Source organism: Kogia breviceps, chromosome 6 (genome assembly GCF_026419965.1).
Source record: "Kogia breviceps isolate mKogBre1 chromosome 6, mKogBre1 haplotype 1, whole genome shotgun sequence".
In the NCBI taxonomy this organism is placed as follows: domain Eukaryota; kingdom Metazoa; phylum Chordata; class Mammalia; order Artiodactyla; family Physeteridae; genus Kogia; species Kogia breviceps.
Genome location: NC_081315.1, coordinates 6,056,031 through 6,058,774, shown reverse-complemented (window position 1 = coordinate 6,058,774; position 2,744 = coordinate 6,056,031).

Here is a 2,744-nt window from a genome sequence, read left to right as displayed (position 1 = left end):
AGAAACTCTGTTATGAGATTCTCATTGTACTCAATATTAGACACTGAGATATTCATAGACACATGACAGATACTTCTGTATGTATTCAAGGTGCAACATATCATCCTGATTAATTTTAATGTTTATGAAGCAATGGGTTCTCTGTGTTGTCTAGGAGCTTGCATTCAATTTAGCATAATAAGATGTACATATTCTGCTACGTGAAAACCATCTAAATGCACGTTGTGATTTAATCATTTATGGCTTTTATTAGATAAAATTTTCTTTACATTTTTATATAATAACCAAGCTTATGTCCTCATAATTCAAAACAACATAAAAGAGTTATACACGGTAAAGCTTATGGGAGGCTAAAAATTTACCTTCAATGACATTTTTATTCTCAAAGGATCGGCCCATAAGACAGAGTGTTTCATTTATTTACTTGATTTTATTTCTTAATAGCCCATTTTCAATAAGCCCTAATATACACGTATAATATAATCCATTACACAGTTACACACATACACTAAACATATATGTTTGACTAACTAGAGAAAGATTGAACTGTGTCTTTAAAAATTTTTATTTTATTGAAGTGTAGTTGATTTACAGTGTTGTAAAGTGATTTACACTTTTACTGTAAAGTGATTTACAGCGTTGTAAAGTGCTTCTGCTGTACAGCAAAGTGATTCAGTTATACATATATATATATATTCATTTTCATATTCCTTTCCATTTTGGTTTGTTTTAATACTTCCAGCACCTGGTATCTCAGAAATTTAGGCCAAAATATTCAGCCTTATCTTAACAGGGAGACATTTGAGAGTTGGGTTTGTAGTGCTTTTAAAAGTTCTTTAGGGCTTCCCTCTAAAATAATCAGTGTGTTGCACGGAGTTGTGGAGGCTGCTTACCATTTCTAATCACAAGTTCTGCTCGTGTTTTGATTATCCAATGACACATCTTTCCGGTGAGTGGGAAACTGTAGGCCAAGTGCAACTGTTTAACCAAGAAAGCAGATTCACAGGCAGAAAGGGTCACATGAGGATAGATTCTGCGTGTCAAAGCCCCCAGACACTATTATAGCTTTACTACATCTGTGCACCTGGTGAATGACTTGAGAAAAAGAAAGGTTCTGCAGTGGTCACAAGAATAAGAAGCTGCAGCCCTGAAACATCTCATACTACCGTGTAAGTCTTTACTGACATGGTCCCCACTTCATCCCTCCAATAATCAGGGAGTCAGCACTCCTTCATTTTTCCATAGTTTCAAAGTCTATAATTTTGGGTGTACCTGTGTTGTGTGTGTGTGTGTACAATTTACATAAAACAGAAAGCTGCCATGGTGGGCAAATTTGAGAACATTTGAAAAATTCTAATAAGATCAACTATATTAATGTTTTATTTTTTCTTGTTTGAGGCATTTTCTATACATGTTTATTTTTATTTCGTGATTTTTGAGGACAGTCACAGCCTTAATTAAATTATTGTAACATAGCTGAAAAATTCAAGATCTCAACTGCTGCGAAGATGTCCTTATGGAACACGAGATAGTATGTCCCTTTGATCAGGGGATGAGATCCATCTGAGTTCCTACTCTGGGAGTCATAGTGACATTTGCGAAGTGGAATGTTAGGGTGAGGATCAAGGAAGTGAGCACAACTTGAGAAATGTCTTCTTTTAGTTGCCACTAAGTATCATTAAAAGTTTTGACAATGATCTGGCAAAGATATCCTCAAGTGTGACTGCATATAATAAAGTATAAAAACTGAATAATACGGTTTGAAGAGTCAAAAAGTTACAGACCTAAAAATATTACAAGCCTGACAGTATATTTATTATTACTCGTTGCATTTAGTGTTCATTTACCAAATATTTATTATGCCGGGCACGGGAAAGACAAAGATGAATGCTCCACAATTCTGCTCCGAATTCACAGTTTGGCAGAGAAGGCTGCAAAAGAAGCAACCAAAACCACAATACCTTCCACAAAGTGGCAAAATAGATACACATACAAAGTGCTCTGGGACCAGAGAGTGAAGCACAGTGTTAATTTTAAGATATTCACAAAACCTTTCAAGATAGAATTGTATTTCATTGAAGCACACAGCAAGATTGGAATTCTGACTCTGTCACTGACTGAGCTTGTGAAAGACGTTTGATTTTTTGGAACCTCAGATGTAACAGAATAATAATAATAGCTAATAGCACTTACTCTGTACCAGGCATTGTTCCAAACCCTTTCTATGTATTATCTCACTTAATCCTTACAACAACCCTATGGGCCAAGTACTAGTAACATTGTTCCCATTTTACAGGTGAGAAAAATGAGGCACCGAGAATGAAGTAAACCGCCAAGCTCATAGCTAATGCGTAGCGGAACAGGGATTCAACTCTAGTCCGTCTGGCTCTAGAGGCAAAGCTCATAACTAGCACACACACTATAGCTTCTAGAGATTGTGATGATGCTGTATCTGTCTTAATTCAGCACTTGTATTTCACAAGTCATGGACAAGTAACTAGGACTCTTTTTCCACTTTAAAAGACCACGGAATACCTTGAGATGATGAGAACGGTCAGCTTTGGTTAGGAGGCTATTCATACATTTCCTTCCAGTCTCTCCCCACTTCTTTCCACTGACTTTCTCTCTCACACACAGACAACCAGAGGAGTGTATATTCACATACACACACATATATTGTAGAGGGAGAAAGAGAATTAATATATATATTTATTCTTTTTGCAGGATCTTTTGAGAGTAAGTTG